The sequence below is a fragment of the Elgaria multicarinata genome, chromosome 2 (assembly GCF_023053635.1).
Source record: "Elgaria multicarinata webbii isolate HBS135686 ecotype San Diego chromosome 2, rElgMul1.1.pri, whole genome shotgun sequence".
Taxonomy (NCBI): domain Eukaryota; kingdom Metazoa; phylum Chordata; class Lepidosauria; order Squamata; family Anguidae; genus Elgaria; species Elgaria multicarinata.
Genome location: NC_086172.1, coordinates 121,527,111 through 121,543,611, shown reverse-complemented (window position 1 = coordinate 121,543,611; position 16,501 = coordinate 121,527,111). Strand labels below are relative to the sequence as shown.

Sequence of the window (16,501 nt, the reverse complement as noted above, 5' to 3'; positions counted from 1 at the left end):
TAAGAATAATAGAAAAGTATAACAGAAAAAACAAAGGGAACCTAGTCTTAAATTGTGAATTGAGAAAAGTTCCTCCATACCCAAAATCTCAGAAATGATTATTTCATATTATTTGTATTTAATATCATTTTTTCACATGTAGCAGCTTGGATGTTTGAGAAAAGGTATACACCTGTGTACCTTATCATTTGTTAAGATACACACATTACACATTACACACATCTATTCACTGTGCACCACCATTTGTTTACTAGACACATAGCCCTTGTAAAGGAAAACAGACTGTGCTGAGCAGAAGACCAATGGGTTATGTAGTTAGCCTGATATCAGTGAATACAAAATCTGAATGTCAAAGAACCTTGGCTGGCCACCTGGAGGCCAAGGGAGGGGTGAAACGGAGGTCAGAAGGGTAATCCTAGCATTGCTATGTACCAAGTCTGCATCACAAAGGCCCTGGAGGAACGGCAAACAGCCGTATTTATTTATTTATTACATTTATATACCGCCCCATAGCCAAAGCTCTCTGGGCAGTTTACAAAAGTGGCAAACCTTGGCACCAAGAAGGAAGTGGGAAGGCGAAAGGAATGGCAGGAAAACTAGTTTATAACTCAGAACTTGCCACAACCCTCCAGTTCTGATTTTATTGGCGAAAGGGTGTAGAGAGAACCATGATGAAGGGCGTGAGGCCCTACATGCAAGTAGGTAGCAACAGTTAAGGTTTTATTGTTTTATATGTTACTGGGTTTTTTATGCTATGCATGTTCCAAGTTATTCTTCATTGTTTTTCCCATATATTTACCCTACCCTTAATCTTAATAAAGCCTTCTGCTTTATAATTTGTGCGTCCTCTTTGTCCTAGCTTGGGTCCATGCTCGATCCGGTGTTAACGGCACACATAAAACCATGCTCAGTGTTTACAGCCCTATCCCTTAAATGCTGAGAAGCTGTATTTCTGACACATTTATATAAGAATATGGTAGTGTAAGGCTTATTACTAGAGTTCTACTGGACCGATTTTGCTCATTTTTGTTTTAAACTGAAACTTGAGCAGTGCAGACACGTAGGAATTTTTACAACTTCAAAGAAAGTACAAAGCTCAAACTTTAATAGCAAAACAGTACGTTTCTTTGCTCTGCACTAAACAGTCTCCTATTCTTCTATGATTCACTGCCGGTTTATTTGCTCCTCCCCAAACAGTGCCTGATCTGATGACCCAGCAAGGCAATTCTTCCATAAGAGTGATTTAAACCCCAGTGTAAACTTACTGATTTGAAAAGAAGTCCCACTGAGTTAATTTATTTTTTTTCCAGTGAAGAAGAGTGCGTGCTGAAAGTTGGGACTGCTGTGATCCATGTTCAAAACTCTTCTCAGTAGCTAAGTCACACTTGCTACAATTCCTCAAGTCAGATTGCAGACCAGTGCTGAAAAAGGAATAATCATTATTGCCACACTAATACAACATGGGGACAGTATCTTATACCTTTACATTTTTCTAAAAGGGCAGTGGTGGTGGTTTAAAGCTCTCCGGGTGAGGCAGTTTCCAATTGTAGCTGGAAGCCTGCTCCTCGCAGCATGGCAGGATTATTTATTTATTTATTTATTTATTACATTTATATACTGCCCCATAGCCGAAGCTCTCTGGGCGGTTTGCAAAAGTTAAAAATGGTGAACATTAAAAACAAATATACAAAAATTTAAAACCATCAAAAGCATAAAAACAATATCCATTTAAAACAACTATTCTGGGGTCAGTTAAAAAACAATAACTCAGCATATGTTGTTAAATTCCTGGCAGAAGAGAAAAGTCTTTACCTGGTGCCGAAAACATAACAATGTTGGTGCCAGGAGAGCCTCAGGGCATTCCATAATTGTGGGGGGGGGGGGAACACCACTGCAAAGGCCCTCCCCCTTGTTGCCATCCTCTGAGCTTCCCTCGGAGTAGGCACTTGGAGGAGGTGTTGGGAGAGGCGTTCCGTCAGGTATTGTGGTCCCAAGCCTGTAAGCCTTTATAGGTTAAAACCAGCACCTTGAATTTGGCTTGGAAACATATAGGCAGCCAATGCAAGCAGGCCAGAATCAGTCTTATATGTTTGAACGTTCTGGTTCTGGTTATCAATCTGGCTGCTGCATTTTGCATTTTGCACAGACTGTAGCTTCCGAATCGTCTTCAAAGGCAGCCCCACGTAGAGTGCATTGCAGTAATCTAATTTTGAGGTTACCAGAGCATGGACAACTGAAGCTAAGTTATCCCTGTCCAGATAGGGGTGTAGCTGGGCCCCCAAACAAAGTTGGTGAAAGGCACTCCGTGCCACCGAGGCCACCTGAGCCTCAAGTGACAGAGATGGTTCTAGGAGAACCCCCAAGCTACGAACCTGCTCCTTCAGGGGGAGTGCAACCCCATCCAGAACAGGTTGAACACCCACTATCCGGTCAGCAGAACCACCCACTAGCAGCATCTCAGTCTTGTCTGGATTAAACTTCAGTTTATTAGCCCTCATCCTGTCCATAGTCGCAGTCAGGCACCAGATCAGCACATCCACAGCCTCATCTGATGAAGATGAAAAGGTACTGATGACAACGTACTCCAAAACTCTGGATGACTGCACCCAACGATTTCATGTCAATGTTAAACAGCATGGGGGACAAGACTGACCCTTGTGGAACCCCATACTATAGAATCCACAGGGCCAAGTAATGTTCCCCAAGCACCACCTGGAGCTGACCAGCCAAGTAGGAGCAGAACCACTACAATGCAGTACCTCCCACTCCCAACTTAGCCAGTCGTTCCAGAAGGATATCATGGTCAATGACATTGAAAGACGCTGAGAGATCAAGGAGAATCAACAGAGTCGCACTCCCCCTGTCTTTCTCCTGATATAGGTCATCATACAAGGCGACCAAGGCAGTTTCCGTGCCAAAATCAGGCCTGAAACCCGACTGAAATAGACCCAGATAATCAGTCTCATCCAAGAGTGTCTGGAGCTGGCCTGCAAACACCTGCTCAAGGACCTTGCCCAGGAATGGAACATTTGCCACCGGCCTGTAGTTACTGAGATTTTCCAGGTCCAAGGAAGATTTCTTCAGGAGTGGTCTCACTACTGCCTCTTTCAGACAGCCTGGGACCACTCCCTCTTGCAAAGAGGCATTAACCACTTCCTTGGCCCAGCAGGCTGTTCCATCCCCACTAGCTTTTATTAGCCAAGAGGGGCAAGGATCCAATAAGGAGGTGGTTGCATGGACCTGTCCAAAAACTAGGGGTTGGGAGACCCTGCCCAGCCATGACATTCACTGAGGCCATAGCTAGACCTAAGGTTTATCCCTGCATCATCCAGGGGTCAAACTTGTTCATCTAGGTGACACACAGGGGATCCAGTGCTCAGGCAGGGGCAAACCCTGGATGATCCAAGGATAAACCTTAGGTCTAGCTGTGGCTTGAGTGGCCTTGGGCCAGTCAATGTCTCTCAGGTAGCCTAACCTACCTCACAGGGTTGCTTTGAGGGTAACATGGGGAGGAAGAACCAGGCATGCCACCTTGAGGTCCTTGAGGAAAGGCAGAGGGTAGCTCTGTTAGTCTATTGCAGCAAAAACAACAAAAAGGCTTGTGTACTTCAAAGACTAACACATTTATTGTGGCATAAGCTTTTGTGGACTCTAGTCCACAAGCACTTATGCCAAAATTAAAGTGTTAGCCTTTAAGGTGCCACAAGGATCTTTGTTTTGGAGGAAAAGTGGGATACAAACACAAATCTATCTATATAAATAAAAATGTAAATGTTTGTTTGTTCCTAATCTAAAATCTCCGAAAGTTCTTCACCGATTGCTTTGAAATTTTGACACAACGTTGCATTCGAATACGCTCGTGTTTTTATGTAACTATATTATAGATGGGGACAAAAGTGTGTCTTAGAATCGAAGAAATAGGGTATATAAAAGCCCAGAGGCCTCCTCCAAGCCACTTATGCAAATAGGAGAGAAGTCATTGTGACATCACCAACCAGTAGGCCAATCCACTGCCTCTGCCTTCTCTCCTATTTCCATGGTCTTTCCTATTTGGCGCCATCTAGCAATGTTTCTTGGAACTGCGGCCTTCTATGGAAGTTCCAAGTTCTGAAGAAAGGTAACTGCCAGGAGATTCCGGCCTAGCAGAGGGGCCAAAACCCACTAACCTCCTCACCACACCTGTGACAGGTAAAAACATTCTTTTTTGGAAAAACACAGCCATCTGTTGGACGTAAAAGCAACACATGCTGGTCAGGCTGGAAGATACATAAGCAGCAATGAAGCTGTATGGTGAATTCTTTCATTTCCCATACATGAACGAAGTCCAGCTGTTGTTCACTTAGCAGTACATCTAGAAAATGGACAACGCGTTTATTTCACAGCTGCAAATGTGCAACAAATAGCCCTGAATCCACTGGCTACAACGTTAACTGCTTTCTTCACGTTATGTCAAAATGACGCGTTTGCGAAAACACTGCTGTATTCGGAAGTGCCTACGTATTACACATGGAATGCGAGTAGAAAATAATTTGAACGACGCAAACGAGGAGAGCGAGTCGACGGACAACCTGGCGTATTCAAAGACACTACGATAGGCAGACTGTACACCGTGCATCCCAATCAAGATGAATGCTTCTTTCTTCGCATGCTGTTGATAAATGTGCCGGGTCCAATGTCTTTCCAGCAATTGAGAATTGTCAATGGCGTTACACATGCCACTTTCTGCAGTGCATGTCAAGCTCTGAATTTATTGGAGAACGACTGACACTGGGATGTATGCATTAATGATGCGTACAACACGTCACATCCAAATCAAATTTGTGCATTGTTTGCAATCATATTGACCGCCTGCTCTCCTTCATCTCCAACAGAGTTATGGGAGAAATATAAATTGCACATGGCTGAAGATATTTTCCGTCGAATACGCAAGGAAAATTCAAATATGAACATGGATTTCACAGCAGAAATCTACAACGAAGCGTTGATAATGATTGAAGATTTGTGCTTAGAAATTGCAAACAAAGTTCTCAATCGATTGGGAATGCCATCACTGAATCAATGTGCTCCTGCTTCGTTCGATGTAGAATTGCGTCGTGAACAAAATTACAACACGGGTGATCTTTTGTCGTATGTGCAATCAAATATTCCTAAGCTAACGCTTGAGCAAAATGGCATTTACGATCAAATAATGCAAACTGTCAATAACGGGGTTGGAGAAATGTTCTTCTTAGATGCGCCAGGAGGAACTGGTAAAACGTTCCTAATTACATTGCTTCTGGCAGCAATTCGATCCCAAAATGACATAGCCTTAGCTCTTGCGTCGTCCGGAATAGCTGCGACATTGCTACCAGGTGGAAGAACTGCTCATTCCACTTTGAAATTGCCATTGAACATGCAATTCATTGAAACTCCCACGTGCAACATTTCCAAAGCATCCGGCATGGGAAAAGTATTGCAGAAATGCAAACTTATGGTTTGGGATGAATGCACAATGGTGCACAAAAAATCGCTCGGGGCTCTTGATCGATCATTGCAAGATTTGCGTGGAAACATCAGACCATTTGGGAACGCATTAATATTGCTTGCCGGAGATTTCAGGCAAACATTACCTGCCTTTATGCACCATGTACATTGATGGTGCTATATAAATAAATAAATAAATAAATAATAATAATAATAATAATAATAATAATTCCTCGCTCGACACCAGCGGATGAAATAAATGCTTGCCTGAAATACTCTACTTTGTGGCGACACATAAAGACGTTAAAATTAACTACAAATATGCGTGTCCAGCTGCACAGATTGGCGTTTGCAATCACCATCAACAAAGCTCAGGGCCAATCTTTAGAATTGTGCCGTTTACATCTAGACACGGATTGGTTCTCACATGGACAATTATATGCTGCGTGTTCTAGAGTCGGCAAACCAGACAATCTCTATATCTGCACAGACAATAGAACAACAAAAAATATTGTATACCCACAAGCATTGTGAAATTAAACATATTAGAAACGTGCTCTTTCTCTTTTCTTTCTTTTCCATTTAACCAGACTGAGCCACAGCAATGCGTGGCCGGGTACAGCTAGTATTAAATAAAATAATAGTGAAATGTAGTGTGTGTGTGTGTGTGTGTGAGAGAGAGAGAGAGAGAGAGAGAGTAGAGAAAATAGCTTTGGGAACTATAGAAACATGTTCTTTTATTCTTTGTCAGTGAACAGTCTGTATCTGGTAAATACAGTAATATTATTATTTTTTGAAGAAACTTACTGCAGGAATTAAATGTGTTCTTGGGGTGTTGTTGATTTATGACTTTCTTAAAAACAACACAATTAGAGTTGGATAGCCTCATAATAAATTACAGTGCAATCCTATACATGTGTACTCAGAAGGAACTCATTGAGTTCAATGGGGCTTAACTAAGGAAAGTGTATATAAAATGGCACCTTTGGTCATGTTAGGGTGCAATACTTTGCATGTTTAGACAGAAAAAAAGTCCTACAACTCTCAGCATGTCTCTGCCAAGCTGGCTGGGGTGGGAGTTGTAGGACTTTTTTCTGTTAATATGTATAGGATTGCACTCTAAAGTTCTACAAGGTGTTTTTTTTTAAATAATAATAATAATAATAATAATAATAATAATAATAATAATAATAATAATAATAGTGCCTGTGAGAAACCTTTACTTCTGATCTAGATCCACAGTATCCCTAGAGCATCTGGTCAGTTGGCACCCTGCTGGGCAACCTGAATAGTTGTTTCATCTACCCTTATCTTACTTCTTTGTCCACCAAAATGTGAACAAAACATTAATCTCATTTCTTGAATAGGCTGGCTTGTTCCAACCACTTTTTTGTTTGTATTTGAAGTTATAGTCGTTAAGAAGGTGGGTCCAGCTATTATGTAATTTTCTGATTTGCTGGCTAGACCACAGGCATCAGAAATGGAGGTTACTGCATTGTTGGACAGACCAACCATCACTTTCTGCTAAGGGGCTGGCTTTTACTGAGCGGAGATCTCCATAAAAAAGATTCCCTTCCCTTGTCCTTCTAGAACTTTCGTATATACCAGGTGACTGGAAGCTAGATGCTCTCGCTCTCTCTGACCATCCTTTCTGCAAAAAAACTTGGCATAAGCTTTAAGACCCAAGGCTCTACTCAAGTAGGTAATGTGTATGAAATTCAATGTATATGTGATTATTGTCTTCCCTGCCCCCCTATTTCTCCCTTCCCCCAAATCAACTTTTATATTTGGTCTTTTGGCTATGTTGACGTAGGGACCGTAGTTCAGTTGGTAAAGCAAGTGCTTAGCATGCCAGAGGTTTCAGATTCAATCCCTGGCATCTCCAGATAGGGCTGGAAAAAACCCTGCCGACTTGACCTTGGGGGAGCTAGGGGTGGCGACAGCCGACAGAAAGCTCTGGCGTGGGCTGGTCCATGAAGTCACGAAGAGTCGGAAGCGACTGAACGAATAAACAACAAACCCAGGAGAACCATTGCTGCCAGTCAGTGTTGACAATACTGGGCTAGATGGACCAAGGGTCTGACTCAGTATAAGGCAGCTTTCTTCGTCCAAATGTTTTAAAATCCGATTTCTCACTGAACTTTTCCCCATCAGAAAGATCGCATGGTTACAAAGCTTGTGTTTTAAGTTGTTTTTTTAAAGGGGTTGAGACGCTCTCTGTTCCATGGCTTTGGGGAGGGAAGTCCAAAGCACCTCCCCTCCCAGGCCTGGGCTGAAGAGAGGCGTCCTTGGCAATAGGGTTCAGAAACACCCCAAGTAGTGGGACAGAAGTTCATCCTGACTGGTGGGAGCCTTTCAGCAATTCCTTTCTTGGGGAACTCAAGAAAGAAGGGGTCCACCAGGAGGAGGGAGAAGTTATCCGTCCTCCCGGTCTCGTAACAGCGCCACACTTGATCGAAGCCTTGCTCTGGAAGTTGATCACTGGGGCAGTTATAGGCGGGTGTGTGTACGAAGGATGCTGGAAAGGCAAGGGGAAGCATTGCGCCATGGATCCTCAGGTTGCAGGCGGGGTTCGCCACACGTCCCGCCTCTTTCCCCACCTTCCTAAACACGAGGGCTAAGCGATCTCGCGCTCTGCGTTCCATTCGTCAGCTCTACTCCCACTTTCTTTGCCTCTGCCGTTCGATCGGCTCGGGGCTCGTCCGTGGCGGCTCCGGGAATCGAACTGCTAGGCGCTCGACTAGGCAAACCTCGCCTTGGTAGTAACACGGAGCGGCAGCGGCGTTAGAAGCTGCAGTGGGAGACGAAGGCGGGGGAAGATCGCCGTCGGATTTGGGTTGTTTCCCCCCCTTCCCCCGGACCAGGCTCCGACCTATTCGGTACCCGCCGCCCTACACCGCTCCGGTCCTTTCCGGGACCCGAGTGCGCCAGGCCTTGGTCACTCCCTGCCCCAGGTAGGCTCCGGGCCTAGAGGCGCTGGGCCTGGTTCCTCTCCGGGGGTTCCAGGTCCTCTCAAGCCGGCGGGAAGAGGCAGCGGCGGCGGCGGCGGCCCTAAACGGGTGGGTGGGGTTGGCCAGCGGGGGAGTCCGTGCCGTCTGGCGAGCCGTGAGGGCTTTGGAGGAAGGTGGGCCTGGCCGGCGTCGAGTTCCGCCCGCGGACTTCTCCCAAGGAGGCTCCCCGGTTGTTGCCGCATCTCCGTCCCTCGCCGGGAGAGCCGTCTTGCCCCAATCACTGGCCTTCCTTCTTGGGACCCGCGTAGCGAGACTCCCAGGCCCAGGCCCACCCACTGCAGTTTCCGGGGCTATCTGAATAGTAGGAGGCCTCTGTGTAGAGAGGCAGAGGTGGTTTGCTTCTGCTGCCTCTGCCAACTTAATTTGATTTTTAAAAAGCCTTTTCTGTTTTTTGTTGTTCTTAGCACACGTAAACACTCTCGCACAGTTTCTCCTTCCACGCCCCCGTTTTCCTCTTCTCGTGTTTCTCTTTCTCTCTTCAGAGGTAGAGAGATGGGGCTGTAATGCTATCGCTTTGGTCCAAAATATAGTTTCATCGCAATCCTGGGTACATTTACCTCGGAGTAAACGGCATTGAACACGGGCTTACATCTGAGTAAATATGCATGGGGTTGCACTGTTAGAGGTATCTCTGTACAGGGGGAGTGTCGGCTACTGTGGTCACCACGAATATTTCATGTGAGAATAAGGCTGCAATCCTATGGATGTTTTTTTTGCAGTAAGCTCTGTTGAGCATAGTGAGAGGTACTCCTGAGCAAATGTGCTGAAGATTGCCCTGTAAATCAGACATTTGCCCTTCTGGGTGTACATATATATGTAAGAGAATGAATGCAAGGGAAAAGTCTAATTTGGTGAGTTACCACTACATATGTGCACATGCACACAACAGAAACAAACAAAAACATTAACGCCTCCATGTTTTCTTTTTAGTCTAGTTTTAATTTCTGAATTGCTTTTAGTTATTACAAAATACCATCTAAGGTGGCATGGCATGAGGTATAAGTAGGACAGCAAGATAATCTTTGCTGTGCAGTCTTAGGCTAAATCTTAAAATACGAATTTCTTGAGTGTTCTTTCCAAGCCATCATTTTATTGTGCAGTGCCTGTAAAATTATCAGTGATTGAAGGGATCCAATCACTGTACGTCAGCTGGTGCATCTGTTGCAGAAAAAGACTATCTTACTAGGAAAGAATTGTAGTATTTTTGTTTTTGTAAAGATGCCATTTTCCTGCACCAGTTTTAAATGTAATCATACAATCAGTATTGTATGGAAGAAGGCTATGTGAAGATTATGGTTTGGATCTAGATTTAGGCTGGATCAACTGCACTGGCAGAAGGGGAGTTCCCTGCCCCCTCCTAATCATGTCAGCTCTTCTAATCCCCTGAAAGGGTTACACTGAGAGTCAGGCGACCCTGCTGAATGGGGTGAACTGTGGTGTGGGGGGAAGGGCAGAAGTACCTGCATCCACTCTTACCTGTATCTATTGTTTAATATCATAGGAGAGACTCTGCCCTGTATTGAGGCTTTAACTAGACCTTCTAATAACAAGAGTGGTGATCACTAGCAAGATTTAGGTTTTGCTTTTGTAATAACATCTCTGCCACTTCACAGGCATTTTCATTTTTGGTCATTTAATTTAGTTTTGAAGGTGCTGAATTCTTCCTCTCCAGTAGGCAATGCACTGATTGTGTACATAATTAAAAAACATCGTAAATTTCACTTCACTGTTTGGAATATCACACAAGAAATTAACAAAACATTATTTAGGGCACACAAGACATTTCCTCCTCATCTTAAAAGCACAATGCTTTCCCCTATCTAGTCTATGCTGGCCTGTGGGATTTTGATGTAGCATTATGGTCAGAGGGAAATATAGTTGAGGGACACTTTGTAAGATCATATAAATAAGCCTTCTGTCTGTTTTTGGGCACCGTAAAATAAAATACGTATTTGGGAGCTGTATGTAGTTGTTAAAGGGAAGTGTAGTTTGTAATATTTCCTTGTCTTCTGCCGCTCCCAGACTGGAATGGCCTGCCGGGAGAGATTTGCTAACTTAACAGTCTTCCTGAATTTAAAAGGCCTACCCAGTCAAATTTTAAGATGTCTGGCTGTTATTTTAATAATGTATTAGTTTTATATTTTTAAAAATCAGTTTTATGTATTTTATAGTATTTTTGTATTTGATGTTGTTCCCTGCCTCGATCCAGAGGGAGAGGAGGGCAAGACATATATTATTATTATTATTATTATTATTATTATTGGTAAGCCATTTAAAAACACTCCAAAGAATGTTATTGAAATCCCATTCCTGGCATCTTTCTTTAGGTGGCGTGGCAAGAATGGGTCTGAAACAATTAATGTGATGAGGATTGTGAACCATGCATCCTATTTTGTACACAGGGAAGAAGATATATAGTTTTCCTGAGAACTCAATGTGCTTCTTCATATTTCTTAGAACTCTACCTAATGTAATATTTCACACCAGAATTGGAATATAGTTTTTCCTTTCCCTGTCATTGGAAAAAGTGTTTATATAACTTTTCAAAACCTGTGGACTGGTGTGTGTGTGTGTGTGTGTGTGTGTGTATGTATATGTTATTATTATTATTATTATTTATTTATATAGCACCATCAATGTACCTGCATGCGCTATACCATGAAATTCGCACTTTAGCTTAGCAGCATTTATTATGCTTGATCAATTTTTTTCAAAGAATAAGGGACTATTCAGCATGTATTTAGAAGAGAGAGCATTGTGATAAGGAATAAGTGGGTGGTGGGGACAGAGGACATGGAGCAGATCATTTGGAGAAGGAGTTCTACTCAGCTCTCCTTTCTATAATAAAATGGTCACCTTGCTAAAAAAAATACACTGTAAAGATGCATTGAAGTATGCATGCTTTTGAATAAGTTAGATGGCTGTCTGAAATTACTCAGAATCAAATTTAACCTCTACTCTGTTCTTCCACATGTGTAGGGCTCTGCAAAACTGCACGATAAAGCTCAAGTAAGTTATGAAGCTATTCAACAGCACAACCCTATACATGTGTACTCAGAAGGAAGTCTCCCAAGAAAGTGGTGATAGGACTGCAGCCTTAAATTTGTTCCCTCCCCAAACTTAAGGAAACATATTTCTGAGGGTAGGATAACAGACTATAGATATTACTAATCTTCTTCATCTCTGCTCAAACTGTAGCGTTTGAGATCTCAGTAGTTCAAGTTTATTCCCTAAGGCAGGGAATACCACAAATAATATCTGACAGATACCTGTCCATTGTGTTCTTCCTGTAAATCTAAGGAAATAAATTCTACAAATGCCTGTAGTTTATATTCACTGTTTCTTGTCTTAGAGGAGTAAATATTAGTTACTTTTATTGCTGTCTGGGGTCTTATTAAATATTTGAATGCTGGCAGCATATTATCCCTTTCTCTGTATTTAACAGGCTGGTCCCTTCAGTCTGTTTTAATCGAATTCCCTTTCCAGGCTGTTTATTATCTTTTTAGTTTTTCTCTGAATCCTATTCTGCTTACCAGCATCCTTTTTTAACTGAGGTGGCAGGTAAACAGCACACTGAAAGGAACTTCTCTGCGCACCATTGGTGAGATAATAGAAACATCAATTTCTTAAGCTTTGGAAACAGTGGCTGAGATCAGACAACACGCTAATCAGTGGTTGCTTCCCATTCCATTCCTATTACCCCCCCCCTCCCCCAGTTGATTAGCAGTGTCATCCGAACACAGCCAGTGCTTCTGCAGATACAGATCATATGATGGCATTGGGCTTTTGGCCTGCACTATTGCCTTGTTGGCTCATTTAATTTGTTATTTTTTCCTCAAAAGTATTGTTTCCTAGCCAGTTACTTCTGCTGTTAATATTTGTGTGTTTGAAGGGTCTTATATATGCATGATACTTTACATTTGTCCTTGTTGAATGTCAATTTGTTACAATCTAATCAGTTCTTCATTTTGAGAAGATCTGGATTTCTTTTTTCTTATCCTATCAAGTATTTGCCATTATCTCATTATCAGATAATGCATATAGCAAACTACTTCATCCAAGTTTTTAAAATTTCATTTTATGAACTTATTACTTTCATGACTGAAATTCCCCAGGTGATGTACCCATAAACATATAAATTGTTCTAAACTAGGGGTACGTCAAGCAGCAGTGAGCAAGAACCAGCAGATTAAAGGCTACAGCCAATGTCACACAGGTGGACATCTGCTCGTGCAGTAGACTTTACCTGCCTTCTCCTCCCCCTGCACCCCCAAAATCTGTTCCAGAGGGACCTCCAACTCCAGAGCAGATTAGGGGTGGGGATGGGGGCTACAGGGAGTAGGGGAAATCTGAACCACTGGCAAATACTGTTCTGTCAGTGGACTGACACAATTATATTTCACAAATATTTTAGGCCTAAGCACTGATAGAAGTAATGGATGAATGATGGAACTGAGAGCCTGAATACTAGGAAAACTACTTTTAAAACAAAACAAAAACGTGTGAAACTTGTTGCAAGAGACGTCAGGTTTTTTTGCTTTTGTAAAAGAAGATGAAAATAGAAATGCATTTTAATTCAGTAAAAAAAATATCCATAGCTGTTCATGTTTTCATATGAAAGCTAGAAGACATAAAGCTTACAGGTGGTGGATGAGCTGGCCTAAGGCTATCTAGGTGAGAAATGTATGTTGAGTTTTCTTTAAGGCTGCAGTCTTCCTGGAGGAAGTGACTTTGAATTCAGTTGGGCTTACTTCACAGTATACGTAGGATTGGGATATTAGTCCTCTGGTTTTGGTAGTGATTTGGGCTTTCTTGGAAATTTTCCTATGGAAAATAGTTTGCATGAAGTAATTAACATCAGAACATTTTCTGCTTGCATTGAAAATATTCTGATGCCCTTCAGAGTATCTAATTTAGTATTTTTTATTTTACTTCTATTTAGTCAATAACATAGCTAAAAAATGTGCCCCATATTAGGTTTTTTGTACCAATTTTGTCCAGAAATATTTGAGGGGGGGGAATTAAAGGAGATTTGATGTGATTTAAATGTTATATTATGTAGATATTTTAATTGGAATAAAATTTTAATTGGAAAATTTAAAGACAATGGGCAGTATCCAGTGGGGCTGTTGCACTCCTGCTGATTATGTTACAGAAGCGGAATAACAGATTGCACAACTGGGACTTAGTGGTTCCAAAAGTAGCCCTGGAAATGCTTCTTTCTGGATTGGGACAGATTAGCCGAGCTCCCTTCTGTGAGCTCCACTGACTGCCCTATTCTGGAATTAATGTTTCAGCTCATTTCCTGTTGATTTTAGAACCGCCAACTCCCCATTGCATTAATTGTTGTTTCCGCTGCTCAATAAGATACTGCCCATTAGCCTGTACTTCCCTTACTTTGTTTAAATTCAAGGGGGAGGGGGAAACAAAGGTACTGAAAACCAACACACTAATAAATTGTAGCAACTCAAAGAACTGTGCCTGATAGCCTGACAACCATTCATCTACAACTTTGAAACTGCCAAGCTTGCCTAATAGTGTATTTGCAATTGGCATTCATTGTTACTGAAGAACATATGAAATTAAAATTTTACCGTGGAAAAATAAAGCACTAGATTCATTTTTTTCAGAAACTTTTCTACTCCGCATCACTGATTTCTTTGGGTGCTAAATATTGGGTCCTGTCTAAACATGTATAGAGTTGCATCCTAGAGCGCTCTTGGTTGGCTGTTTAAGAGTGGACCCTTGTGTAGAGGTGACAGTCTTGTGGAGTGCTATGCTTCAAATCTTTCGGTGTTCAAGTCCCTTAGAACATGTTATATTGCTAGGAAACTTGTGCTTTCAACAGGTCTGTCTCAGAATGTTTCTGATTTCACAAGTTCTAGTCTGCTGTATTGCCTGAGTTTGTTCCAACAAAGGGCTGTTAATGAAAAACCTGTTTACAAAAATGATCTTCTTATGACCCCCTTTCCTGTTGGATTTGCCCTTGTGAAGTATCTTTTCTTTCCTTACATCCTTTTTTCTTTCATGTCTCCATTTAGATTGCCATTCAGAAATGCACTAGTTCTAAATCCGGCCGAGTTGTACCATCTGTGAATCAGCCTTTCCTTTGTTTAGGTAAGAAAAACCTTCGAACTATCTCTTAGAACTATTCTTGTTTTTGTTTTTTTAATGTGTTGGTTTCTGCTGTAAACAACTGGACAAGTCTCATAAATGATCATTCAGTTAGTAGGAGCTTTTGATTTGAGTTGGTAAGTTTCTCCTTTGAGAATATGAACTGACTTTGTGTTATAGATTTTTGTTGTTGTTATCTAATAGTCCAACACATCTCGGGCATCAGGATGGGGAAGGATAATGTAGACACATGCCAAGATTCATTGTTTTTTTTGTGGTCCTCTGCAACCCATTTAACAGATGTATTGGTGAGAGAATTAAATGCTGGTCTCTCGCACCATGCTTCAGGCACTCTCCATCTTAGGAAAAATATGCAGTATTTACACGTATTCAATGTAATGTATATTTGAGAGTTGTTCCCCATTTTTAAAACAGAATATATTGTTTTAAAATGTTGGAAACTGCTTTTGGGAGGAGGGGGAATATTTCACTGGTTCCTCGTGATTCAACACTGTACACCCCGAGTTTCTGCAGAACTGATGAGAAGAATAGGTTTCCCATGAGTTTGATCTAGGAGGCGAATTTTGTAAGTTGGATCAAAATGTAGAGAGTACGCTTCCACAGCTGGAACATCTGGGCACATCTTGAGACTAGCTTCTGCTGTTACAACATTGACTTTCTTTCAGTAAAAGTGAAGGCCGAGTAGGCCTGTGCTTGGCTGATGATAAAGGAGAGAACTGATCATGCTTCCCAACTGGCTAAGAATTCCTCAAAGGGAAATGCCAAACACAGCAGGGAGGTTGCATGTGTCTCCACAGGGATAAATCTTGTCCATTATGACCTGGTATTTATCACTTCGATGCATGAGTTCTGTGAAGTGAAAAGGGCAAATTAATTGCAGCCCTCCTGCTTGCGCTATAGAACCCTTGGGAAAACCACGTTTCTGTTCATGTGTAGCAATATGACTTTCTGTCCTTTGTGGTTGAACATTGAGGCACTGGCAAGGAATGGTTCTGGGAAGAACTTCCAGTACTAACATCACTGCACTCCCATTGGGCCAGAGGCTTTGTGGGATGTTGCATGTGGGCTTTTTGAGAGAGCTAGCTGCAAGGAATCTGCTTTTGAGCATTTTATTTAGCTTTTTATAGTATCTGCTTCATTTATAGCAGTGTGCACAATTCAAAACCTACAACAATAAAACATCATTAAAACCCGGTCAATATAGCAAAATAACAAAGACATGCAAAAACAGTTGCCAACGGTCAAATAGCTCAAGAACAGATTTGCAGTTTCTATTGTGTTAGTCCATCAAAAGCACCTGAAATAATAATGCTTTCATCTGCCTGTGAGTAATCATTAGAGTGGGGGCCAGGGAGGCTTCTGCTGGAAGTGTATTCCCCAGAATGGGTTTTATAAGGTAGCAGGCCTGGCTCCCTGCCCTTGTATCACAGCTGCGCGAAAGAAGGGGCATGGGGCAGGGCATTCCCAGCAGGTCAGGGAAGTACGGATGGAGAGGTATATATAGAAGAAGGCAGTTTCGCAGGTATGCGGGATTCAGACCTTCTACTGCTTTAAAGGTCAGTATCAGCACTTTAAATTGGGCCTGGAAGCAAATATGCAGTTGGTATAGCTGACAGACAACAAACATAATGAGTTCTTTATTCTGTGTGCCCATTATAAGGCGAGCTGTTGAATCTTGCGCAATCTGCAGCTTCTAAAGAATATTCAGAGGCAGCCCCTTGTCGAGTAAAAGGCAGTAATCCAAATGGGAGGTTACTAAAACTTGGATGACTGAGGCCAGATCCCTGTCCAAGAGAAACGGCCATAGCTTCCTCAGAAATTGCAAATGTAGTACATTTTGGGAAAGTAGAATCATAGAACCATAGAATAGTAGAGTTGGAAGGGGCCTATAA

At 42.2% G+C, this 16,501-nt stretch overlaps 1 protein-coding gene across 3 annotated transcripts in view; it reads left to right on the top strand.

Moving 5' to 3' along the window:
• Nucleotides 1-8,172: 8,172 nt before the first annotated feature.
• AMBRA1 (autophagy and beclin 1 regulator 1) overlaps nt 8,173-16,501 on the top strand; it is a 177,927-nt gene continuing 169,598 nt past the window's right edge. Inside the window, exons 1-3 of one of the 3 annotated variants that reach the window (XM_063117473.1) lie at nt 8,173-8,417; nt 11,454-11,483; nt 14,516-14,591. The gene's annotated coding sequence lies outside the window, so the exon portion shown is untranslated. The remainder of the gene's footprint in view (nt 8,418-11,453; nt 11,484-14,515; nt 14,592-16,501) is intronic. The other 2 variants (XM_063117472.1, XM_063117474.1) reach the window with 2 other exon arrangements.